Source organism: Capra hircus, chromosome 21, assembly GCF_001704415.2.
Source record: "Capra hircus breed San Clemente chromosome 21, ASM170441v1, whole genome shotgun sequence".
Classification (NCBI taxonomy): domain Eukaryota; kingdom Metazoa; phylum Chordata; class Mammalia; order Artiodactyla; family Bovidae; genus Capra; species Capra hircus.
Window position 1 is genome coordinate 3,174,765 of NC_030828.1, and position 26,798 is coordinate 3,201,562.

Consider the following 26,798-nt stretch of genomic DNA (forward strand, 5'->3'; position numbering starts at 1 on the left):
AGACCTTTACTTCCTTACGTGTCCCCGCCTCCCTTTGTGTACCAGAGAACCACTTTATATAAAATCAATTTACATACCATTTCCCTTTTCAACAAAATTGTCACCAAAAATATACATAAACATAGACACAGATTCAACATTTCCTAGATTTCTAGCATCGTCAATTGCATTTTAACCATCTATTCTGGTTTTATAGTGGATTCTTGAAAAGATATTTAAGAACTAAAATACCCAATTCTGGAGGTTGCTTACTATCCTTTCTGTATTTATACTCATGAATAAATTAATCCTATAAGACAGTCTTTGCATTACCACGTATTGAGGGCTGCCATTTACTGACCATCCATCCTTGAGCTCACAAGTTCATGGGGTGACAGTCTTAAATATTGGAAATATTTAAGAAGACTAGGAGCAGTGTTGAAGAAGGGAGCCATTCATGATTTTGTTTAAAATGAATTTTCAAAGGTCAAGAAAAGACAAAAACTGTGTGGGGGTGGGTAGTTCTAAATGTTCCGGAGAAGAGGCAGAAATTAAGCTCCATCAGCTTGTGGGTAACTATCCAAAGAAAGTGAAACCACGCACTGGAAAAGAAATCCACAGCCCCGTGCATCCATTCGTGTTGGTTGCTCAGTCGTGTCCAAATCTTTGCGACCCCATGGACTGTAGCCCTCCAACCTCCTCTGTCCACGGGATTCTCCGGGCAAGAATACTGGAGTGGGCTGCCACTCCCTTCTCCATGGGTACTGTAACAGTATTTACAGTAGTCAACACATGGAAACAATCTAAGTGTTCACTGATAGACGGAACATATAAAGATGTATGTGTGTGTGTGTGTATATATATATATATATATATCAGCCATTAAAAAGAATGAAACTTTGCCATTTGTGACAACATGGATGAACTTTGAAAGCATTATACTAAGTGAAATAAATCAGACACAGAAAGGCAGATACTATATGATCTCACATATATGTAGAATGCACAAAACAAAACCAAAAAAGCTCAGAGATACAGAGAACAGAATGGTGAATGCCAAATTAAGAGGGTGGGGGATGAAATGCACAATGGTGATCAAAGGGTGAAAACTCCCAATTACAATATAAATATGTCCTGAAGATGAAAAAAATTTTAATAAGTTTTGAAAGATCAGCAAAACACAACAATGTGGGCATGGGTAGTTTCGAACACTCCAGAGAGGAGGCAGAAATCCAGCTGGATTTTGAAGTAAACAATTTAGTGGCTCCATCATCAAGGTGTGTTTGTGAGAGGAAACACATAAGTACAGGATGAGGCAGGAAAGAAAAAGTGCTCTGAGAAAGGGTGACGCAGGCCAGAGGAGATGGGGGTTGAGGGGGGCATGCATCTGTGGACAGGCACCCAGAGCCTCAGACTGAGCGTGAAGAACAGCAGAGTGGTTTGGCAGAGTGAATGAGGACTGAAGGAGAAGCGGAAGTAAAGCATGGGGGCTGAACAAACAGAGGACACTGGCTCGTCCACAAGCTGGCCCCCTCCACAATGAGCATGGAAGCCGGGTGCAAGTGAGCTGCAAGCACGGCTGAAGAAGATCCGGAGGCAGGAATATCATGCCCTCTGCTCCTGATCCCTCCTCTGGTAGCCTCCACTCCTCCCCTCTGCTGACTGCTTCCCTCGAGCTGCACACATCCTCAGATCCCTCCACTCAAAGATGAAGTCAGGGCTCTCCCCAGAGAGGCATCATGGTGCATCTCAGCATTTTCAGGCACACTGAGAAACTCCTGAGGAAGGGAGGGAATTCGACAACAAAGGATTGGCCCTCCATCAGTGGGGAAATCCGAAAAAGGTGCCCTGGAGCTCGGTGGTAGCAGAAACAAAGAAAGGGACATGGCCCAGCTGGACAGTGTAAACTACCAGAAAACAGGGGACACTGAAGCCACGAATGTCTGCAAGGCATTTGGTCAGCCTGAGTGTCAGAGAGGGGGCAACAAAATGGAAAAAAGTGGTTACTTACGTCCAGGAGAGCCAGACAGAAATGAGTTAGAAGGTACAAGTGCAACCTTTAAACAAAAGTGATGACACGGAACGCAGAAGACACCCTTGCCGTCGATCAGCTGCTGCTCGCAGAGCGGCACACACAGGCCGACCAGAGCTCACCGGGGGCACACGGACAACTGCAGACAAATTAAGAGCTGTGAGACATGGCGAGAGCTTCAGGGAAACCAAGTGGACTGACGGAGCAGAGAGCAATGGTGCACAAGAACGCCACTGCGATCGAGTGGACAGAGGAGCCCCCTGGAAAGGAGACAGTGAAGGAGAGCTCAGCGATGAGATGATGGGCCCTCAGGAGGGACTGGGGGGAGGTCCAGGCAGCACGCTGAGGCGAGGTGAGGGGCCCCAGCAGGCACAGAGCCGCGTGCACTGGACCGGCTAAGAAGACAGCAGACAGTGAATCCGCAGAGAGGGCAGGACGGTGCAGACCCAGGAGGTCAGGCCGATTGTGTGAGCTTGGGAGCCGCAGCAGAGCCGGGGGCGCTTACTCTGAGTGAGCTGGCCAGCCCCAAGACCAGAGGAAAGGGCTGGCAGGAGGCTGGAGGGCAGGGAGGGCTGAGAGAAGTGGCTCACGGGTCTGGATTTGAAGGTGAAGGTGAGAAGGAGGATTTCCAGATGGTGAAGGAAAATAGCTTGGCAGAAACTGAAGAAAAAACAGAAGTAGAGGGAATTCCCAGGGACATAAAACCCGCGGAAAGCTGTGCCCTCAGTGCTCCAGGAGCTGTCGGCATCCTGGGACTCATACACTTCTGTCCACGGATGTTCTCCCACAACTCTGGACATGGGAAGGCTCTCTCCATCTGCAGACTGTCCTAGTATTCAGGAACTGCCCCCTTCCTGGAGGAAACCAAGGCAGTAAGGGAGACGAAGACTAAGCTCGAAACTCCAGTCTTAGCCCCAGGGCATACCCACTCACGCCTGTGTCCCCTGACCTTCCTGGGCCCAGGGTAGTCCTGCCCCTGTGCTGACTCACAACACGCCTGAGGAGGAGTTCCAAGTGGGCCACTCCACAGCATGCCCCTCTGGGACAAGGGTTATTGTAAGCTGAATGCAACTAAGAAAAGCAGACCCAGGAAGAACCCCTCCCCTACTCACCTGACAACAGAACACACAGCTCCCTTGCGAAGGCGTCCACGCCCCCCACACTCAGAACCAGAGTCAGTCTTATCGCGGAGGCGAGATGGTGCCAAGAAACCATCTAGCTAGCCCTTATCTGCCATGAGTTTCCCTCAAGTGTGCCTACAACTTGCCATCCTAGAACTCCCTTCCTTATCTCATCTGATGGGCTTAATGTGTACGCTTACAGTCTTGACTGTATTCAACAACACAGCCTAACTTTTGTAGATGAAAATGAAACTTCTTGATTAACATTTTTAAAAACTCCACGATTATGTAAGCTGTTAGACAAATCAGAATGAATGCTGCCTTTCTGAGAAATAAAATCTAATCAAATGCAAAAAAAAATTCTCTACAAATTGTTCTTTTGCTAAGATACGACAGCCTCAATTCCAGCCACCCTTCTGAGTTACACATCACTAAGATTTAAAGCACCTTTGCTTGTTTTCCTCTTGCTAATCTGTCTTTTGCCAGGCTAATTTGCACAGCCCCAGACAATGACTCTAAATTGGATAGAGGAAAAAGAAATTTTTTTCTCCCTTACACTACGTACTGCAGTCTCCCTCCAGCAACCCTCAATTCTCAAACACTTAAGATTCGTGTTCAACTGTTATTTAATCATATCATTTTCCTTACCAAAGCCTGGGATATTATGGAAAAGTCCATGCTGAGGGGAACAAACTCAACTTTGAAAATCCATTTTTGAAATTCACCTACCAAGAAAATATAGAGGTATTGTCATAAAAACAATATTTTATACTGTGTTTTTGTAACAAAGGAATTGTTTCATCCCTTGCTGTATTATCCCCAAAGTTTTATCCAATAGAACAGCTATTTAATAGTGAAGCATTTTATATTTATCAATGATGAAGATATTCAGAACAAAAAGATCCTTTGCTTCAGCAATTTATAGGAAGATTACTGAGTCATTTAAAATCCTTTGAGAATCAGAGTTCTCAAAGAGGAACCATATTCAGTATGCCCGATTAGAACATGCAGGTTAAAAACAATTAACGATCATTCCACTTGAAAACTAACATCCCTCAGACAAGTATAACTTAGCAAAATTGCTGTAAAACATGTTGACTGATATTTCACCAGTACTGACACCTACTACATCAAAATCCTGAAAGGACTTTGCAGAGGATAAAAAGAAAGAAAGAGCAGGAGAACCATTTTCCCTTGTTCTGCAGAGTGAGACACCGGTATTTTCCAAATAACTCTTCATGCAACAAAAATCAGAATATTTCAGATGATTAAACCATTCCTCAGTAACAGCATCAGAACTGTAATTAGTCTTAGTCTCTTGCTCAGTGCCCTCATTTTGGGGAAACTGAGGCCTCAGTAACACCTGCCGGGTAGACCCCTATTCTGGCTCCAGCCCTGGGTCCTTCCACCTTGCCATCAGAGGGCTGGCACTCCAGAGAAGCCTGTCTCGGGCAATCACAGTGAGCATGCTCTGTCAGCAAAGCCTGGCAAATCTGCTTACAACTTGATATCCAGCAAAGGAGCTTCAGAACCCAGGGGAGAGCCAGAGGGCTTGCAACAAGCCAAATATATATCTGATAAATCAGATCCAAGTGTGAAAACTGTCACTTGTTCTTTATACATGGTTTTCTCTAGAGCCATTTTATTTGCCTGTTCTTTGCCTCACCGTTTCATCCCAGGAGCATCCGTTCCCTTGCTCTATTTCAGGCAGGTGCTCCCTAGGTGCCCTCTTCCTAGTGCTGCTGATGAGGGTCTGGTTTCGAGCGAGGCCACCTGCAAGATGGGGGCCCTGGCCTGCCCTTGCCCAGCCTGTTGCAGTCACCCCTAGACAGCACAGTTCACCAGTGGATCATCCCCTGAGAGGCTCAGTTTCTCAGGCACTGCCTGTTTCTTTCCTCGGCCTTAATCACTTTCCCCTCCCCACTCCCAGCCCTTGAGAATCTTCCCACATCTACCTGGACCCTTGGAAATGCATTTTTCTGTTACCTAGCTATGATAATTTGCACTTTAAATGACTGCAGCACATCTCATCACAAAGGAGTGAACTTCAAAGGAGAGCCAGGTCACAAAATGAATCTGCAGAAGGGAAGGATCCAGCAGCTTTCTTAGCACCACAGACATCAACTCCATGTACACACAAATCAGCTCTGTGAGGAGGCACTGTCAATTTTTAGGACAGGTGATGAGGAAGCTGCAGCCACAAAAAGGGAATAGTAAATAAGCCATGGATTCCAACCTGAGAACTAGAAGCTGGCAGTTTAACTGCTCCCCCCAACCCATGGGAGTTATGTCAACAGGGGAAGATTCTTTCTCCTTTGGAGTCTGAGCAGCTAAATAAGGAAACCAAAGCTAAGATGGATATAACACAAGCTTCAGGCACTGGACAAAGCATGGAGAAATGGGAACTAAGCTCACAGATCAGGATTTAATTTTAAAAACTGAAGACAAAGGCAGGGCGAGTAAGGCTGAGATGAGGAGGCGTAAACATTAATCTACCAGGGAAGATACGGGGCTTGAGGAAATGGGGTGTGGGGGGGTCACTCCGTTTGAGTCTTTCTGTGGTCCTTACTGCCCTACCCTGGACACCAGGAGGTGTGCTATTTAACATGCCAGGGGAGTAAAGATCAGTGTATAGTGAGACTCAGATCAGGGTCTGCTGGAGGCCAGATTCATGGCTGTCATGATCCAGCTTGTTCTCTCTGGTTTTGGGCTTTTCTAGGGGAGTGTTGGGGGGTTGTAACTTCCCTTCTTATCTCTCAACCTTTTAACTTAAAGATTTGTTCCATTCAAAGATCTGTTAACCTCTGCTAAAGGTAGGAGTAGGCAGGTTTTGAGCAAAGACCTGGAGCAGTTCTGGCAACAAAGTGAATGTATTTTTCTATAATCAGTGCATTTCATGATAACCCTGTATGCAAGATAGCAAAAGAGACACAGATGTATAGAACAGACTTTTGGATTCTGTGGGAGAGGGAGAGGGTGGGATGATTTGGGAGAATGACATTTAAATATGTATGCTATCATGTACTACACGAATCGCCAGTCTAGGTTCGATACAGGATACAAGATGCTTGGGGCTGGTATACTGGGACGACCCAGAGAGATGATATGGGGAGAGGGGTGGGGGGGGGGGTTCAGGATTGGGAACTCATGTACACCTGTGGTGGATTCATGTCAATGCATGACAAAACCAAAACAGTATTGTAAAGTAAAATAAAAATAAATAAATAAATAATGAAAAAATAAAAAAATAAAAACCTAAACAGCAAATAGGGTTTTGCACTTCATCTAATTTTACTGACATCTGTATACTGCTTTTCTATGATAATGTAAGGGAAGAAATGACCTGTTAGAAGATCCCTCTGTCTTCACCAATAAATGAAAATAGTTCCTTTAACATCAGGTTGAGTATATTAGACCTCTGTATTCTACTACTGTTGATAAAAATCAGAGGGTGTACTGACTTGTGAAATCATTTAAATATATTCAGAACTATGCAAAAAGATTATTTAAAAATCCCCTCTATTGGTGGTTTACAACTAAAGAAATGTTGGTAATTACAGCCCATTTGTAGCTGCTGAGGGAAATAATGGCAAGTAGATTATAAATGGAAATAATTCTTATGGTGTTACTACTCTCGACTGGTACCTTCCCAGAGACAAAGAAAATGATCCATATATAAAAAAAGAAAAAGTAACCAGAATTTTCACTTATGGTATCAAGCATAATCCTGCAAAAACATAAATTTATATCTAACATAAATCACTTCATGGGAAATAGATGGGGAAACAGTAGAAACAGTGTCAGACTTTGGGGACTCCAAAATCACTGCAGATGGTGACTGCAGCCATGAAATTCAAAGACACTTACTCCTTGAAAGAAAAGTTATGACCAACCTAGACAGCATATTCAAAAGCAGAGACATTACTTTCCTGACTAAGGTCCATCTAGTCAAGGCTATGGTTTTTCCTGTGGTCATGTATGGATGTGAGAGTTGGACTGTGAAGAAGGTTGAGCGCCCAAGAATTGATGCTTTTGAACTGTGGTGTTGGAGAAGACTCTTGAGAGTCCCTTGGACTGCAAGGAGATCCAATCTGAAGATCAGCCCTGGCATTTCTTTGGAAGGAATGCTGCTAAAGCTGAAACTCCAGTATTTTGGCCACCTCATGCGAAGAGTTGACTCATTGGAAAAGACTGATGCTGGGAGGGACTGGGGGCAGGAGGAAAAGGGGACAACAGAGGATGAGATGGCTGGATGGCATCACAGACTCGATGGACGTGAGTCTGGGTGAACTCCGGGAGTTGGTGATGGATAGGGAGGCCTGGCGTGCTGCGATCCGTGGGATTACAAAGAGTCGGACACGACTGAGTGACTGGACTGAACTAAACATAAATACATTAAATGTATTAAATATAAGTGTATTAATGAAACTATAAATAGAAGCCATAAACATCTTTTGGCAATTGTCAATGGAAAGGTGAACATTAGCCTAGATGCAAGCTCATCTCCAATCAGTAGTTGAAAATCCAAGGCACATAGCTTCACAATTTCCTAGACCACTGGGTTGGATCCTAAATGAAGGGCAAATCAAATCACTGCACAGTGACAATTAAAATATTATTTTATATTGATTTATTCTGGGTCTGGGATACAGAAACTTGGAAATGAATGACATGAAGCACAAAAGGGAGGGAGAGACAGCCCGAAGAATAAACCTCTTGTTCCTGCCTTTCCTCAACTTTAAAAACAGGACCACATCAGGACGACATAAAACCCCATATGAAAGGTTCTTGGTACACTGAATAAAGTCTATATTTTATATAAAAGAAGTAAGTAGAAATTGAGAAGGAATAAATTGTGGTATTTGAATAATCAGGTTCCCTTTTTCAAGGATTATGGAAAATTTGGTAAGCAGCTTGGAAAAATATTCAAGCAGAACATGACTATAACATTTACTAGAAATAATAAACTGTTTGAATGTTCAAGCAATAGATCCCAGATGCAAATAACACCTCCAAATTAAGAGGTATGAGGGAGTCATTTAATGTGATCTACAGATATGCCATGAACATAAAGGGTTTGATATCCCCAACATTTTAAATTTTATGGCTAATCAGTTCATTGTTGATGTTGTTCAGCCATAAGTCATGTCCAACTCTTCACGACTCCATGGACTGCAGCACACCAGACTCTTCTATCCTCCACGATCCCCTGGACTTTGCTCAAACTCACATCCATTCAGTCGGTGATGCCATCCAACCATTTCATCCTCCATCGCCCCTTCTGCTTCTGCCTTCAGTCTTTCCCAGGATCATGGTCTTTTCCAGTGAGCTGGCTCTTCACATCAGGTGGCCAAAGTACTGGAGCTTCAGATTCAGCGTCAGTCCTTCCAATGAATATTCAGGGTTTATTTCCTTTAGGATTGGCTGGTTTGATCTTGCTGTCCAAGGGACTCTTTAAGAGTCCTTTCCAACACAATTCAAAAGTATCAGTTCCCTGGTGCTCAGCTTTCTTTATGATTCAACTCTCACATCCATACATGACAAGTGGAAAAAGCATAGCTTTGACGGTATGGACCTTTGTTGGCAAAGTGATGTCTCTGCTTTTTAATATGCTGTATAGTAGAGATATTACTTTGCCGACTAAGGTTCGTCTAGCCAAGGCTATGGTTCTTCCAGTAGTCATGTATGGATGTGAGAGTTGGATTGTGAAGAAGGCTGAGCACTGAAGAATTGATGCTTTTGAACTGTGGTGTTGGAGAAGACTCTTCAGAGTCCCTTGGACTGCAAGGAGATCCAACCAGTCCATTCTGAAGGAGATCAACCCTGGGATTTCTTTGGAAGGTATGATGCTAAAGCTGAAACTCCAGTACTTTGGCCACCTCATGCAAAGAGTTGACTCATTGGAAAAGACTCTGATGCTGGGAGGGATTGGGGGCAGGAGAAGGGGACAACAGAGGATGAGATGGCTGGATGGCATCACTGACTCGATGGACGTGAGCCTGAGTGAACTCCAGGAGTTGGTGATGGACAGGGAGGCCTGGCATGCTGTGATTCATGGGGTCACAAACAGTCGGACATGACTGAGCGACTGAACTGACCTGAACTGACAGGCTTATTATAGGGGCTTTCCTGTTGGCTTAGACGGTAAAGAATCCGCCTGCTATGCAGGAGACTGTGGTTTGATCCCTGAGTTGGGAAGATCCCTTTGAGAAGGGAATGGAAACTCACTCCAGTATTCTTGCCTGGGAAATCCCATGGACACAGGAAACTGGTGAGATAGCTGTCCTTCCAAGGAGCAAGTGTCTTTTAATTTCATGGCTGCAGTCACCATCCACAGTGATTGTGGAGCCCAAGAAAATCTGTCACTGCTTCCACTTTTTCCCCTTCTATTTGCCACGAAGTGATAGGAACAAATGTCATGATCTTTTTTTTAATTTTTATTTTTACTTTATTTTACTTTACAATCCTGTATAATGTTGAGTTTCAAGCCAGCTTTTTCACTCTCTCTTTCACCCTCATCAAGAGGCTCTTTAGTTCCTCTTCACTTTCTGCCATTAGAGTGGTATCATCCACATGTCTGAGGTTGTTGATATTTCTCCTGTCAATCTTGATTCTAGCTTGGGATTCATCCATCCCAGCATTTCATAAGATGTACTCTGCATTCAGTTCAATAAGCATGGTGAGACTATACAGCCCTGACATACTCCTTTCCCAATTTTCAACCAGTCAGTTGTTCCATGTCCTGTACTAACTATTGATTCTTGACATACACACACAGGTGTTTCAGGAGACAGGAAAAGTGGTCTAGCATTCCCATCTCTTTAAGAATTTTCCACAGTTATGATCCACACAATCAAAGGCTTTAGTGTAGTCAACGAAGCAGATGTTTTTTCTGGAATTCCCTTGCTTTCTCCATGATCCAGTGAATGTTGGTAATTTCATCTCTGGTTCCTCTGCCTTTTCTAAACCCAGCTGGTAGATCGGTTCATGTACTGCTAAAGCCTACTTTGAAGATAGTATTAAAATGTGTTTAATTTTAATTTAACTTTGTAAATTACTTTAAAATAAGTGTATTCCTCTTTCTAGTTATAAAAATAATCTTTATTTGCTGTAGAACAGTAGAAAAAATAAAGAAGACAACCCCCCCCCCCCCGCCCGTCCCATCACCACAGTTGGGTGTACTGTATTCCATGATTATACTGGGCACGTGGGATTAATTTAATATAACTGGGATCATGTTTGTATTGAACTTTGTGTTATGTGCGTCATTTTGTATCAGACTGCATTCTGAACATCTTTCTGCCAAGCAGGACACTATGGACCCTTCTGAGACATGCCTCCCCCATTTCCTCAGCCATAGCTCCTCTCTGAACTACCCAGATAACAGTATACGATGCGCAGTTCCTCAGTTGTTTTGCAAATGCTAAAACCATAACCAAATGGAAGAAATTAACTACCTGATGATCACGAACCCCCAGACCTTCTGGTGCCTAAGGATTGATAATGCTAACCTCTGTGACACTGCCTTGTTACCTCAAATATTAATCAATCAGAATTGCACAGGAGTTGATCGTGTACCCTGTGATGCCCCTCCTTCATTTCACTTTCAAAAATGCTTTCTGAAATCCTTCAGAGAGTTTGAGGTGTTTTAAGCACAAGCCACGCAACTCCTTGCTTGGCCCTGCCCCGAACTCCGATGTGTCGGTTTGTTTGGCCTCACTGTGCTTTGAAATACAAGCTGACATTCAGTAACATTTCAACTTTCAACATTCTTTGAAGATTACTTTATTACATTCAGAAACTATTATATGGATGTATCATAGTTTATTGAACCTGCTCCCCTGTTCTGGAGTGTTATAAATGATACAGTGATGAATACCTTCATAGACACAAAGATAAGTTTCAGTCTGTTGACTCTTTTGTGAGGCACACACTGGAAGTGAACGTCCACCGTCCAGTTATGCTCACATGGAGAAGCCCACCAGGCATGGGTGCCCATGTACCTGTGGCGCCCATGCTGGGAAGCCTGGCCTCACCACAGGCACCTGCATTTACAGTTGGTTTCGTATACAGAAGCCAAATAAAGCTCAATACTGTTTTCATTTGCAACTTTTGATTTTATCAACTGTTATATCACCTGTATTTCTTCTGCTAGTAGACAAAATGTATCCTTTGCCAAGATTTCTCTTCAGATTTGGGATTATTCTTATCATGACACTCTTTGTCTATTACAGTTTTTAAACCTCTAACTGACATATCTTGGCAAGGCAGATGTCCATCGTGGTGTCTTCCTTCCATCTTTCTGACATGCATGGTTCCGCAGACATTGAATACAAGCAGCCTGTTGAAGTCTGCCTCCTCTGCAGCAGTGTGGTTCAGGGGACAGCCTGAGCTTAGTGTCCACTCTGCCATCACCAAGTGACTCGTCCACTTGGGCCGCAGCTTCCTTGTCTAAAAACAAGAGAGCTAGCTTTCTACCTCTCCTGCCACTTTCAACTCCAAAAGTATAAATCGTGCCATGGCTTTAGTACAAGAAGAAATCTCAGTTCATTCTTCATAAATTTAAGCAGCAAATATTGTCTATAATAATTAAATGACTCATAAAAGCAGATCCCTTAGAAAATCTCAGAGGCATGATGATGTTTGCTGCAAACTTAACATGTTTTCTTTAAGTACCTTAAGCATGTTGTTGTTGGTTTAGTCGCTAAGTCGTGCCCGACTCTTGTGACCCCATGGACTGTGGCCCACCAGGTTCCTGTATGCATAGGAATCTCCAGGCAAGAATACTGGGGTGGGTTCCATTTCCTTCTCCAAAAGATCTTCCTGACCCATGGATCCAACCTAGGTCTCCTGCGTTGCAGGCAGATTCTTTACCGACTGAACCACCACAGGATTTTCAGAAGAATCATCTAGGCTTTGAGATCCTTGTGATCTGGGTTCCAGGACTGGATGTGTTAGGACAAATACTGATAATAACAAACACTGGTACCCAAGAGCTCTGGTCTCAGAGCAGGAAGCAACACCCTCCCTTTTGTATTTAGATAGAAGGAAAATACCACCCACTATTTGGGGGATTTATATACCCTTTAGTGGGGCTTCCCAGGTGGTGTTGGTGGTAAAGAACCTGCCTGCCAGAGCAGGAGACATAAGTGACATGGGTTTGATCCCTGGGTCAGGAAGATCCCCTGAGGAGGAAATAACAACCCATTCCAGAATTCTTACCAGGATAATCCTATAGACAGAAGAGTCTGGAGGGCTACAGTCCATGGGGTTGAAAACAGTCAGATACAGCTGAGTACACACATACATATATAACCTTTAGTATATTCTTAAGCTTTTCCACTATGATCTTTGGGAAGCAATGACTTCATCTGAACCCACACCAGCAGTGCTGAGTTTGCTGCGGGCAGGAGTGGGCTTATGACCAGCAGCTGGACCTCATCTGTAGTTTGCCTTCTGTCCTCTGTGGACAGGCATGTTTTGCTTACTGCCTTATTTAGCAGAGCAGTCCTTCCCTTTGAGGTTATTATTATCCAATGGTGAGTGCCCTCTCTTCTCTACTTTTCAGATTTCAGAGAAAACTGGCAATGGTGTGGAATTCTCCAACTTGAATTCAATTGTGGAATGTAATCCAAAGTGATTTTGACAATGAAATCCAGCCTTTTAATAACTTGCCTTAGTTTAGTAATCAAGACCTGTCTGGGAAAAACTGGAGACGGATGTTAGATAACAAGCTGCTGCTGCTAATGCTAAGTTGCTTCAGTTGTGTCTGACTCTGTGCAACCCCATAGACGGCAGCCCACCAGGCTCCCCCGTCCCTGGGATTCTCCAGGCAAGAACACTGGAGTGGGTTGCCATTTCCTCCTCCAATGCGTGAAAGTGAAAAGTGAAAGTGAAGTTGCTCAGTCGTGCCTGACTCTTAGCGACCCCATGATTGCAGCCTACCAGGCTCCTCCACCCATGGGATTTTCCAGGCAAGAGTACTGGAGTGGGGTGCCATTGCCTTCTCTGAGATAACAAGCTAGCCACTCATAGATCCAACTGTGAGTAAAACCCCAGATGAAGACAGTGAGCTTTCAGTCAGAAAGGGAATATTAATGACAACACGGCATGTCCCAGATACTGTTAGTTACTCACGGTGATCTCATTAAATTCTCACAGCAAACATATGAGGAACAGAAAGTAATCATTTCTAGTTCATAGATACCTGAGTATCAGCAAGCATTTTTAACTTACTTACAATATAGCAATAATAAATGCTCAAACCAGTGTGCATCTGCGCCACTCCGAAGTCCATACTCCTTACATGTCAGCATGTTGCCTCTGTAGGTACTGACACATCTCTGAACTAATGCTAAGGCTTCTTCTCCCCATACTGATTGGCAGTCAAATGGAAATTAGCTGTTTTGATCTCAAACATCCCCAGGAGTGCTATGTTGCCAACTGAAATGAAACACTCAAAAGTAGAATTCAACAATACAGAAAGTCACAGGATCCCCACTTTTATAGCAAGTCACTGGTGAGAATAAAGACAATAAAATAAACTTATTCAACTGCTCCTACAAGCAATTCCATTTCTGCCCCTGAAATATATTTTTACTTTTCCATTTAGCCAAATAAATTTCCATTAGACTTCACTCTTAAGACTTGAGGAGCGGGACTTATGCTTTAAAAGGCCTGAGATTTGGGGAAAGGTGAGTCAGGGAGGAGCACTGCTAGATGGAGTGATCTGAAGGGTTCACTGTTACATGTTTCAAAAGAAAACACTATTTTTGATTTGTTTAAGGCTCGCTTTCTGCTTGAAAAATGAAGTGCTGCAATACAAATAACAAACAAGGACATACTGTATAGCACAGAAAACTCTGCTCAATACTCTGTAATAACCTAAATGGGAAAATACTATGAAAAAGGAGACATGTATATGTAAAACTGAATTACTTTGCTGTACACCTGAATCTAACACAACACTGTTAATCAACTATGTGCCAAAATAAAATTAAAAAAAGGAAATTTAACAGCCAAAAATAAATAAATAAAATAACAACAATTTCAGTATCTTGATGATGGGGAAGTGAAATGCTGATCATCTTCAAACCTCATGTGAACAAAGCTAATTCAAGTGTCACGTCTTCCACGGTGGTCACCTCCTAGTTTGAATAAAAATAAGTGGAAAAAGGAAGCTGGGAATGAGAGAGGAATAAATCCTCTTTGTCAAGAGAACGGTTCATTAGCAAAGAAAGCACCATGCGTTTTTACACGTATGTAACTCAGTACCCCCCGAGGAGGAAGGTGCCAAGGCCACAAGTATCAGCCGGCATTCAGGAGAGTGAGAGGAGGGGCAGCAAGTGTCTTTTGCCAGCTTTGTGGGGAAAGATGAGGGAATCCCTTTAAATTGCACACTACAGGGAGCAGCAGCTTACAGGAGACTTGACCCTCAGGAGGGAAAATGTACATATGAATACATGAGTGGAACTAGGACCCTCCCAACATCTAGATGATTGCAAGACATAGGATTATGTCCATAGCAACTGAATATTTGTAATAAACAGTTTTGCTATATTGTAGTGAAAGCGACCTGATCTCAGATGGTGAGGGAGTTCTGAAATCCCTAGTCAATTTTCTCATCTCTCTCTTCTGAACTTATATAAAGAGGATAAATATATCAGAGTTAATGGTTGCCAAATTTAGAATGCAAATCAGCTGGCAACTACTCAAAATGCTATGACAGTAAGAACTATTCTCAACATCGGGCCACATTCCAAGCAGCGGTCGAATTCCACATTTGGAGGAAAGCACCTCGTACTGAGACCACCTGAGTTCTACATCTAGTTCAGCCTTTTCTAGCCACAGAAGTCACCACTCCTGTGAGCATCAGTTTCATAACTTGCAAAGTGAACCAAAGCCTGTCACACCCACCGTGCACACCTGTCCCAACATCAAGATGAAACACCAGTGCCACTGAAAAGGAGCAGCGGAGTATGAGCCTCGCCCCCTGACTACGTCCTCTGCCTGCCTTCTGCCCATGGAAAACTGTAATCAAAGGATCAGTTTAATCAGAGAAGTGAGAAAGGCTGAAAGAAGGGAAAACAGTCTAAGGAGACTAAATAACAATAATGTAGTCATTAAGCATAGCCAAGGACCTTCTCAAGGGCTGTAGATAATATTCTGAGCCACATCCTGTGAGCTGTCTTATAGACACTAAAACCCCAGGTGGAGAAGTTAACTACATACATAACTACCAGACTATACACGGGACTTGAGTTGCCACAATTCCGAGAATCGATTGCAAAGAAAGCAAAAAATGCACCCCAGATCCAAAGATTAACTGTACCTAAAACAACGAAGATGATGCTAGTCAGACCGCTGATGACCAATCTGAAGATGAATGGTAGAGATGACTGTGCTGTTTCTGCAAGTAACCTCCCCCCCAAGCATGTTCTATAAATGCTCTCACTCCCTGCCTATCAGTGGGGAGGGAGTCGGCTTCTAGAGAGACGTCCACCACCCTCCCCACAAGTTGCCAGCATCTGATATAAACCAAACTTTCCTTTCCGCCAACCTGGCCCGTTTGCTGGCTTTTGAGTGGCAAGCAGCCAGACCCCCCACACATACCTTTTGGTAACACCACCACTCTACATGAATTGCCAGGAACTCTAAAATCACTTAGAGGAATATTACCTTATTGACAATTATTGCAGGTAAAAATCAGGTAGACTGAGTAGTCTAAGCTGATCACAATTAAGGAAACTTGTAGTTCTTGATCATCAGATGAATCTTCAAGCAGTGAGATGCTCAGGAGAAAACACATGTTTGAATCATCCTGATACATTTTAACTGAGACATAGAGTAAAATGAAACATGAGATCCAAACCAAATTAAGGTTTCTTTTTCATCCTGAGCACCTGTACACAAGAGACCTCTAGACATCCACACAGGTCATCCAACTCATGGTCAGTCAGCAATGTTTACTGAGTGTGCATTCTGGGCTGGGCACACTGTAAGTCACTTAGGCAATGCAGATGGAAACAGCACACATATTCTCAGAGAGTCACCAAGCAATAAAGAAGAAAAGCTCACATGCCCAAGGTATGTGAGGAAAATGCATGCAGGATGCAGAGAAGTTGAGGGTGGGGATGGAAGAGGGCCACTCCATGATGACAGGACATATACCAAAGGGAAAGGCACTGCTCAGTCATCAGGATGGAGAGGGAGGCAAGGGGTGAGCCCAGACTTGCATGGAACACCCTGAAATGTACCCCACAGGTTCTGCCAAAGTATTGGCCGGGAAGGTATTTAGCTACTTTGGTTCTAGGAAATCCTACCAGTCAAACTTAGAGGAAGTCAGTCCTGAATATTCATTGGAAGGACTGATGCTGAAGCTGCAACTCCAGTACTTTGTCCACCTGATATGAAGAACTGACTCATTGGAAAAGACCCTGATTCTGGGAAAGATTGAAGGCAGGAAGAAAAGGGGACGACAGAGGATGAGATGGCTGGATGGCATCACCAACTCGATGGACGTGAGTTTGAACAAGCTCTGGGAGTTTGTGATGGACAGGGAAGTCTGATGCGCTGCAGTCCATGGGGTCACAGAGTCAGACATGACTGAGTGACTGAACTGAACTTTGATGCTAATGTCTTCAAAAACTTGTCACATCTAACGTGTAACGTGACTGCCACAAAGTACACGAAAAACATTTTGTTACATAGTAGATGTTGAGTTTCAAGTTAATTCAGCCAAGTTAGCAAACTGATGATTATATACCCAGAAAACATGTCTCCTTTATGACAACATTGATGTTTTACATCAACAGTGTACATAGTCATTCATCTCCATTGTTTCTTAATTTTAATCAGTCATCTTTAATAACTATCAAAACATGGCCCATTTTTATGAGCAGAAGCTTTAGAACTTGTGATGTACATAAAAAGAAGTGTACTCAGTAGAAATACATCTCCCAGATGATTTACTTACATCTTTTAATCTTTATCAACATTCTACAAGAGGAATATACATTTCTATTACCATACGCATGCTCTGTCATTAAATCTCCCCAGGACTCTTTGTAACCCCATGGACTGGAGCCCAGTAGAATCCTCTGTCACTGGACTTCCCGGGCAGGAATACTGGAGTGGGCTGCCATTTCCTTTTCTAGGGGAATCTTTCCAGCCCAGGGCTTGAACCCACATCTCCTGTGCTCCTACACTGGCAGGTGGACTGTTTGCCACTGAGCCACCAGAGAAGTCCCACTTTACTGCTATAGGAAAGCACCAACACGACAATTTTCAAAGACTATCTGCTATCAAAGACAGCACTAAAAAAGAGTTTGTTGGTTTTGGTCAGTTGTTCAGTCATGCCCAACTCTTTGCAACACAAGGCACTACAGTACGCCAGGCTTACCTGTCCTTCACTATCTCCTGGAATTTGCACAAACTCATGTTCACTGAGCTGATGATGTCATCCAAAATCTCATTCTCTGTTGTAGCCTTCTCCTACTGCCCTCAAGCTTTACCAGCATCAGGGTCTTTTCTGGTGAGTCAGCTCTTCCCATCAGGTGGCCAGAGTACTGGAGCTTCAGCATCAGTCCTTCCAATGCATATTCAGGACTGATTTCCTTTAGAATTGACTGGCTTGGTCTCCTTGGTGTCCAAGGAACTCTCGAGATTCTTCTTCTAAACTACCATTCAAAAGCATCAGTTCTTCCCCACTCAGCCTTCTTTATGGTCAAACTACCACATCCATACACGACTACTGGAAAAAACCATAGCTTTGACCCTACCAACATTTGTGGGCAAAGTGATGTCTCTAATTTTAATATGCTCTCCGGGTTTGTCATAGCTTTTCTTCCAAGGAGCAAGAGTCTTTTAATTTCATGGCTGTAGTCACAATCAACTATGACTCTGGAACCCAATAAAATAAAATCTGCCACTGTTTCCACTCCTTCCCTATCTATTTGCCATGAAGTGATGGGACCATATGCCATGATCTTCATTTTTTGAACGCTGAGTTTTAGGCCACCTTTTTCACTCTCCTCTTTCACTTTCACCAAGAAGCTCTTTAGTTCCTCTTCACTTTCTGACATTAGGGTGGTATCATCTGCATAGCTAAGGTTATTAATATTTCTCCCAGCAATCTTGATTCCAGCTTGGGCTTCACTGAGAATGGCATTTCCCCTGATGTATTCTGCATATCAGTTATACGAGCAGGCTGACAATACACAGGCTTGACATACTCCTCTCCCAATTTTGAGCCAGTTGTTCCATATCTGGTTCTAACTGTTGCTTTGTGACTTGCATACATGTTTCTCAGGAGGCAGGGAAGGTGACCTGGTATTCCCATCTCTTGAAGAATTTTCCACAGTTTGTTGTGATCCACACAGTCAAAGGCTCCAGTATAGTCAATGAAGCAGAGAAGTAGATGACTTTCTGGAATCCCCTTCCTTTTTTGATGATCCATTGGATGTTGGCAATTTGATCTCTGGTTCCTTTGCCTTTTCTAAACCCAGCTTGTACACCTGGAAGTTGTCGTATCACATACTGTTGAAGCCTAGCTTGAAGGATTTTCAGTATTACCTTGCTAACATGTGAAATGAGTGAAATTTTTCAGTAGTTTAAACATTCTTTGGCATTACCCTTTCTTGGGATAGGAATAAAAACTGATCTTGACCAGTCCTGTGGCCACTGCTGAGTTTTACATATTTGCTGGCATATTGAGTACAGCACTGTAACAGCATCATCTTTTAGGACTTGAAATAGCTCAGCTGGAATTTCATCACCTCCACTAAATTTGTTCTTAGTAATGCTTCTTAAGGCCCACTTGACTTCACACTCCAGGATGTCTGGCTCTAGGAGAGTGACTACACCATCATGGTTATCTGGGTCATTAAGACCTTTTTTGTATAGTTCTTCTGTGTATTCTTGACACCTCTTCTTAATATCTTCTGCTTCCATTAGGTCCCTACCATTTCGTCCTTTATTGAGCCCATCTTCGCATGAAATGCTCCCTTGGTATCTCTAATTTTCCTGAAGAGATTTCTAGTCTTTCCCATTCTATTATTTTCCTCCATCTCTCTGCACTGTTCACTTAAGAAGGCTTTCTTATCACTCCTTGCTATTCTTTGGAACTCTTCATTCAGACGGGAATATAATTCTTTTCTCCTTTGCCTTTAGCTTGTCTTCTTTTCTCAGCTATTTGTAAGGCCTCCTCAGACAACCATTTTGCCTTTTTGCATTTCTTTTTCTTGGGGATGGTCTTGTTCACTGTCTTCTGTACAATGTTACAAACCTCCGTTCACAGTTCCTCAGGCATTCTATCTATCCCATCTAATCCCTTGAATCTATCTGTCATTTCCATTGTATAATCATAAAGGATTTGATTTAGGTCATACCTGAATAGCCTAGTGGTCTTCCCTACATTCTTCAATTTAAGTCTTAATTTTGCAATACAGAGTTCATGACCTGAGCCACAGGCATCTCCCTGTCTTGTTTTTGCTGACTTTACAGAGCTTCTCCATCTTTGGCTGCAAAGTATATAATCAACCCGATTTTGGTATTGATCATCTGGTGATGTCCACGTGTAGAGTCATCTCTTGCGTTGTTGGAAGAGGGTGTTTGTTATGACCAATGTGTTCTCTTGGAAAAACTCTGTTAGCCTTTATCCTGCTTCAATGAAGTAGCCCTCATAGTCAACAAGAGTTGTTGTACTTGAGTGCAATATAAAAATGACAGAATGCTCTCGTTCTTTTCGAAGGCAAACCATTCAATATCACAGTAATCCACGTCTATGCCCAACCACGTATACCAAAGAAGATGGAACTGAATGGTTCTATGATAACCTACATAACCTTCTAGAACTAACACCAAAAAAGATGCCTTTTTCATCATAGGGGACTGGAATGCAAAAGTAGGAAGTCAAGAGATACCTGGAGTAACAGGTCAGTTTGGCCTTGGAGTACAAATGAAGCAAGGCAAAGGCTAACAGTTTTGCCAAGAGAATTCAACCATCATAGCCAAAAGAGGCTAATTATATATAAATGGTTAACTTCCTGTTTGTATGGATACATAAAATTTTTTTATCCAAGTGGATATATTCATCCACAGTCAGATTCATCAGTAGATGTACCCAACCAGAGGGTCTTCCTTACTGGGCTTGGCTCCCCTTTCAGAGTCAGAGTCGCTCCAGATGCTACACCTGCACTGGGAAATAAATGGCCCTATTTTTAGCTTCGGATGCTAGGAGTAAACCTGACAAGAATTAGGCCTAATTACTATGCGCAGCACCGTTGCCATGGTGTCTCTCTGCAGATGGGCAGGGAGAGCATCAGTCTCAGGTCCCAGATGCCCTGTGGACTCCGCAATCACAACAGAAGGGCATATACTTTCAATCCACAACACAGATGAACATATTTCAGGGGCAGAGTGATTACAACCCCAATCCAAATCAGGTCAAGAAAGAGGAATACATTTACGTGAAGACAACAAAAGGATAAATGCAAGTACAGATCCAATTCCAGCAAACCCATGGGCATACAATGGTGTCAGCATTCTTCTTCATTTATTTGTTTTAAACTTATTTTGAAGTAATTATAGATTCACAGGAAGGTGGAAAAAATACACAGAGGTTCCAGAGACACTACAACCAGTTCTGCCAAATGCTACCATCTAACATAAATCAAATACAATATCAACAACAGGACATTGACCCTGGTAAAATATGCATACTTTAATCAGATTTCACCACTTTTACATCAAGCATTTGTAAGCGTATATTTCCAAGCAATCTTATCATACATGTAGATTTGTACAATAACCACCACAATCCAGAAACAGAACTCTCTCAAGAACTCTTTATAGCTATACCAAACTTACCCCTCCATTCATAACCCCAGCAGCCACTAATGTATTCTCCAACTTTATAATTTGTTATTTTCAGGAACATTACATGGTTTTCTGTCTAACTGTTCTAGAAGTTACTGAGAGGGGGTGTTAGGGTTACAAATCCTAACTGTGGTGGTGGTAGTTTAGACGTTAAGTCATGCCTGACTCTTGCGACCCCATGGACTATAGATTTGTCTATTTCTCCTTCCAGCTGTGTTAGTTTGGACTCACATATTCCATGTTTTTCTCATGCCTCCTGAGAAATCTGTATGCAGCTCAAGAAGCAATAGTTAGAACTGGATATGGAACAGCAGATGGGTTCCAGATCGGGAAAGGAATACATCAAGGCTGTATATTGTCACCTTGCTTATTTAACTTATATGCAGAGTACATCATGAGAAACGCTGGGCTGGATGAAGCACAAGCTCGAATCAAGATTGCACGGAGAAATATCAATGACCTCAGATATGCAGATGACACCACCCTTACGGCAGAAAGTGAAGAAGAACTAAAGAGCCTCTTGATGAAAGTGAAAGAGGAGAGTGAAAAAGTTGGCTGAAAATTCAACATTCAGAAAACTAAGATCATGGCATTCAGTCTCATTACTTCATGACAAACAGATGAGGAAACAGTGGAAACAGTGTCAGACTTTATTTTGGGGGGCTCCAAAATCACTGCAGATGGTGATTGCAGCCATGAAATTAAAAGACGCTTGCTCCATGGAAGAAAAGCTATGACCAACCTGGACAGCATATTAAAAAGCAGAGACATTACTTTGCCAATAAAGGTCCATATCAGTTCAGTTCAGTTCAGTTCAGTCGCTCAGTCGTGTCCGACTCTTTGCGACCCATGAATCGCAGCACTCCAGGCCTCCCTGTCCATCACCAACTCCTGGAGTTCACTCAGACTCGTGTCCATTGAGTCAGTGATGCCATCCAGCCATCTCATCCTCTGTCGTCCCCTTCTCCTCTTACTCCCAATCCTTCCCAGCATCAGAACCTTTTCCAATGAGTCAACTCTTCGCATGAAGTGGCCAAAGTACTGGAGTTTCAGCTGTAGCATCATTTCTTCCAAAGAAATCTCAGGGCTGATCTCCTTCAGAATGGACTGGTTGGATCTCCTTGCAGTCCAAGGGACTCTCAAGAGTCTTCTCCAACACCATAGTTCAAAAGCATCAATTCTTCAGTGCTCAGCCTTCTTCACAGTCCAACTCTCACATCCATACATGACCACAGGAAAAACCATAGCCTTGACTAGACAGACCTTAGTTGGCAAAGTAATGTCTCTGCTTTTGAATATGCTATCTAGGTTGGTCATAACTTTTCTTCCAAGGAGTAAGTATCTTTTAATTTCATGGCTGCAATCACCATCTGCAGTAATTGTGGAGCCCCCAAAAATAAAGTCTGACACTGTTTCTACTGTTTCCCCATCTATTTCCCATGAAGTGATGAGACCAGATGCCATGATCTTCGTTTTCTGAATGTTGAGCTTTAAGCCAACTTTTCCACTCTCCACTTTCACTTTCATCAAGAGGCTTTTTAGTTCCTCTTCACTTTCTGCCATAAGGGTGGTGTCATATGGTTTTTCCAGTAGTCATGTATGGATGTGAGAGTTGGACTATAAAGGAAGCTGAGTGCCAAAGAATTGATGCTTTTGAACTATGGTGTTGGAGAAGACTCTTGAGAGTCCCTTGGACTGCAAGGAGATCTAACCAGTCTATCCTAAAGGAAACTCATCCTGAATATTCATTGGAAGGACTGATGCCTAAGCTGAAACTCCAATACTTTGGCCACCTGATGTGAAGAACTGACTCATTGGAAAAGACACTGATGCTGGGAAAGATTGAAGGTAGGAGGAGAAGGGGATGACAGAGGATGAGATGGTTGGATGACATCACCGACTTGAAGGACATGAGTTTGAGTAAACTCTGGGAGTTGGTGATGGATAGGGAAGCCTGTCATGCTACAGTCCATGGGGTCGCAAAGAGTCAGACATGACTGAGAGACTGAACTAACTGATTCTACATTTTTAGTGCATGCACATTTGAGATCACTGTATCTTCTTGATAGACTGAACTTTTAATTGTTATGTAATGTTTCAATTTTCTTTGTTCTTTCATCTACTTTATCTGATATAGTCTTATGCCTTTTAAATAATTATTACTTGCATAGGGGAGCAGCCTAGACAGAGGCCTTCATCTTCTCCCATGGGCACATCAAAATTACAACTATTTACAGAGTAACTACCAATGAGAACAACCTAAAGACTAGAAGAGATTTTCCCCCACTAAAGATATAAAAAAGGAACCACAACAAAACAGGCAGGAGGGACAGAGACACTGTGTAGCCAAGATCCACAATCCTTAGAAGGCAACTCACGACCAGGAGGTTGTGCTAATCACGACAGCAGAGGTTCATCCCTACAATCAAAGGGTCTGAGTCCCACATCGGGCTGCCCAGCCCAGGGATCCTGCACCAGGAAGAAAAGTTCACAGAACCACTTGTTTAAAGGCCAGTGGTGCTTGCAAGTGGGAGAGCTGGAGAGATTTAGGAAATAGAGACGACAATCTTAAAGGATACACACAAAATTTCAAATGCCCCAACACCTAGTAGCAAGGCAGTAATCTAAAAGAAGCCTGGGTTGAACCTACTTGCTGATCTTGGCCTCCCAGAGAGGCAGGAAGTACCTGTGACTACCCCTGGGGACAGAGACACTGGGGAGCTTGTTCTACCCCGAGAACATTGGTGCTGGCAAGTGCCATTTTGGAGTCCTCCTTTTGGACTATTATGACCAGGACCAACTCAACCTACCAGGTGGCTGGCCCAAGTCCCAGAACCCCACCCTTCCACTCAAGAACCTAGCTTCATGGGAAGCCAGCCTCACCCACCAGTGGGCTGGCAGTATGTCCAGCCTATCCCAGGCCTCCACAGCTAAGCAGCCCTGGGAACCAGCACCACCCAATAGTGGCTAAGAGCCTCCCAACAGGGTTGGATTTGGCACTTCCACAGGAGTCAGCACAGCACAGAAGAAGGGCCCACAGAGTGCACACGGACACGCCTAGATCATGCAGGTCTGGTAAAGTCCTATCCACACCCATCAGACAAGATAGTGGGAAGAACTGCCTCACTGGAAAAGACCCTGATGCTGGGAAAGATTGAAGGCAGGAAGAAAAGGGGACGACAGAGGATGAGATGGGTGGATGGCATCACCGACTCAGTAGACAGGAGTTTGAGCAAGCTCTGGGAGATGTGAAGGACAGGGAAGCCTGGCATGCTGCAGTCCACGGGGTCACAAAGAGTTGGACATGACTGAGCAACTTAACAACAAAAAAGACACCAAAAGTGAATTTGACCAAAAATGAATTCACTAAAGTTGTAGGATACAAAATGGACAATACAGAAATCGGTTGTATTTCCATACCATAACATGGAACCATAAGAGAGAGAAATTAAGAAAATAATTCCTTTTACAATTGTATCAAAAAGAATAAAATAAACAAATAAATCTAACTAAAGGAAGCAAAACACCTGTCCTCAGAAAACTATAACACACTGATAAGAAAAACTGAAAACAAACGAATGGAAAACTACACTGTGCTCATGGATTAGAAAAATTAACAGTTAAAATGACCATACTCCCCAAGGCAATTTACAGATTCAGTGCAATCAAAATACAAGTGACATTTTTCAGAGATATAGAACAAAAAATAAAATTCTAAAATTTTATTGAGAACACAAATACCCAAATAGCTTTTTTCTCCAGTTGAGAAAACATAATAAAGCTGGAGGTATCATGACTACAAAGCTACAGTCATCAAACAGTATGGTACTGGCTCAAAAACAGACACAGATTATCAATGGGACAGAATAAACAGCTTAGAGATGAACTTACATGGGCAATTAATCTACAATAAATGAAATGATAAACAATGGGCAAAAGTTGTCTTTTCAACAAATGGTTCTTAGAAAACTGGATAAAGAAGGAAATTAGAACATTTTCTCACAACATATATGAAAATAAACTCAAAATGGATTAAAGACATAAATGTAACATCTGAAACCATAAAACTTCTAGAATAAAACGTAGACATTATGCTCTGATATCAATCTTTAAATATCTTTTGGTTATTCTTCCCATCAGGGAAGGGAAACAAAACCAAAAAAAGAAAAAAATGGGACTCTGTCAAACTAATAAGTTTTTGGACGGCAACAGAAACTATTAACAAAACAAAAAGGCAGGCTGCTGAATGAGGTAAGATATTTGTAAATGACACATCTAAGGTGTTAATATCCAAAATATACAAATAACTCATGTGACTCACCATCAAAAAGAGAAACGAACCAGTTATAAAATGGACAGGGGACCCGAAGAGACATCTTATTTTCAAAGCGGACATACAGATGGCCAGCAGACATATGAAACGATGCTCAGCACCATTAACCATTTGGGAAATGGAAATCAAAGCCACAGTGAGACATCATACCACATCTATCAGAATGGCTATTATTAAAAGACTACAATCAAGATTGTAGTATGGTAATTCTACTTTTATTAACAGTTTTCTGAGGAACCTCCAGAGTTTTCCACGGTGGCTGAAACAACTTACAGTCCCATCAGCAATGTAGGAGGGCGCCCTTTTCTCCACACTCTCTCCAGCATTTGTTATTTGTAGACTTTTTAATCATGGCCATACTGACCAATGTGAGGTAGTACCTTCGTTTTGATTTTCATTTCTCTAAAATTAGTAATGTTGAGCACTTTTCATGTGTGAACTAGCCATCTGTATTTCTTATTTGAAGAGACGTCTATTTAGATCTTCTGCCCATTTTTCAGTTGGGTTGTTTATTTTTGTTGTTATTGAGTAATATGAGCTGTTTGTATATTTTGGAAACTAAACTCGTCTCAGTCGCATCACTTGTAAACATTTTCGGCCAGTCCATAGATTGTCTTTTTATTTTGTTTATGGTTTTTTTGGCTGTGTGAAACCCTGTAAGTTTGATTGGCTCCCATTTGTCTGCTCTATGTTATAAATGGAAGTTGTCAAGAGAGTAAAATCTGAAGAGTTCTCATCAGAAGGAAAATAATATTTTTCTTTTATTTTGTATCTATATAACGATGGAATATTTACTAAACTTACTGTGGTAATCATCACATGCTGCATGTAAGTCAAATCATTGTTATATACCACACACACACACACACACACACACACACACACACACACACACGTAGCTATATGTCAAATATATCTCAATAAAACTGGAAGAAAAATAGACTTTAAAGTCAATGGTAAACATAAGCTTATGGGCTTCCCAGGTGGCACTGGTGACAAAGAATCTGCCTGCTAATGCAGGATATGCAGGTTCAATCCCTGGGTCGGGAAGATCCCCTGGAGGAGGAAATGGCACCCCAGTCCAGGATTCTTGCCTGGAGAATCCTATGGACAAAGGACCCTACAGTCCATGGGGTGGCAAAAGTTGCACATGTCAGTAAAGCAATGAAAACATAAACCTATAAAAATAAACGTGTATCATTAAAAATTAATAAAATTAAATAAAAATAATGCACATATACACACACACACACACATATATATATATATAACAGTTTTGTGAATTTTAAAAATTTTTACTAAAGTATCAGCTCAGTTCAGTCGCTCAGTCGTGTCCAACTCTTTGCGACTCCATGGAACAGCACACCAGGCTTCCCTGTCCATCACCATCTCCCGGAGCTTGCTCAAACTCATGTCCATTGAGTTGGTAATGCCATCCAACCATCTCGTCCTCTGT

General features: G+C 42.5%; 1 protein-coding gene across 1 annotated transcript in view; it reads right to left on the reverse strand.

Moving 5' to 3' along the window:
• The window catches only part of GABRB3 (gamma-aminobutyric acid type A receptor beta3 subunit), a 287,955-nt gene that overhangs the window by 144,006 nt on the left and 117,151 nt on the right, over positions 1–26,798 (reverse strand). The window lies entirely within an intron of this gene.